Raw genomic sequence first — 1537 nt, forward strand, 5'->3', positions numbered from 1 at the left:
ATGGCACCTAACAACAACAACAATGTATTCAAATGCCACCAGATAGACACCCAGATATCATTACAATATAATAGTAATTTTACTGTAATAAGCAGTTACAGAACTCTAACAGCTTCATCATCATCCTTAGCTCAACACTATCAAACAATTAGGACATAGAAAACTGCAAATGATTTGGTCAATAACTTCCAAAGAATGCATGCTTTTTGTAGATAAATACATATAAAACAAGAACAAAGAATTAAAAACAATGAACATACAAGACTAGATACTTTTTCAAGGATTTCTGCTATTTAGAATGGAAAGAAATCTCGTGATCACTCAGCGCAAAATCATGGACTGCCAAATATCATGTAGTTTAGAAGGTATTTCTAAAGGAGATTATTTGATTACTAGGGGGGAAATGTTGGTAGTGTAAGACCGTTTATAAATTCATGATTACAAAAATAATAGTTCAATAGAAAGAACTTAAGTAGAAAAAAAAGGTAATTTATCTCAGTGAGTCTCTAAACAGTGTTTCTTATTCAACTTCCATAGAAAAAAAAGAAGTGAAAAATCAAAAAGCAACATTTGAAGTGGAGAAATGAAAGCAAAGTCAGTCAGTTGACTTGATTTGTACTGTTACATCTAGACAGTTTTCATATAACCATTATCCTCTGGTTCCAAGGTTTATATTGGCATTAACAAGTTACTCAATCATTCTGTGTCCCAGTATGGGATGTGAGTCCATTCTGATTATCTGAGGCATGATTCAAAACCTGAAATGACATACAATTTTAAGGGGAGTCTCTATTGATTAACATTAGGCTTGAGGAAATCATCTCTTCTCAGTTACAAAAGAACACAGTCATTTTCATGTGGTCCTGAATGTCATGCATATCCAGTTATGATAGTCTGAAAGAACTGCTTTTGTTCTTTTTAAACTGTTGATCCATGTGACTAGAAAGGTACTTAATACTTCAAAAATACTCAACAGATGTAAGTTGAATAAATGAATGAATATGACAAGATATTAATGCAATATGGAAGCACTAGGTTTAGAATTTTGTTACATATATTTCATTAATATAAGATTGGCACTTTGTATTGGTAAGGTGTACATTGAGAAATAAAGTTATCAGACCTATTACTGACCGCAGCCATCTTTATTGAACTAGATCATAATAACCATACTGAAACATAATATGCAGGAATTCATTCAAATAGAAATCATTGCTTTAAAAGAGAAAAAAATAACTAGTGTTTTTATCAGCTTTTTAATTAGAGCAGTGATTTTCAACAGGGAACAATTCTACCACCCAGGGAACATTTGCCAATATCTGGAGACATTTTTTTGGTTGTCATAATGGGAGAAAAATGTTTGCTACTGGAATTTAGTGGGTAGAGACAAGGGATACTGATAAAAATTGTAGAATACACAGAGAGTCCCCTATAAGAAGAATTATTCAACCCCAAATTTCAAAAGTACTGAGGTTGAAAAGCACTAAATTGGAGAAATATATATTATGCATGTTCTAATCAAAGGCATAAAATTTAT

Source organism: Chrysochloris asiatica, unplaced genomic scaffold, assembly GCF_000296735.1.
Source record: "Chrysochloris asiatica unplaced genomic scaffold, ChrAsi1.0 scaffold00450, whole genome shotgun sequence".
Classification (NCBI taxonomy): domain Eukaryota; kingdom Metazoa; phylum Chordata; class Mammalia; order Afrosoricida; family Chrysochloridae; genus Chrysochloris; species Chrysochloris asiatica.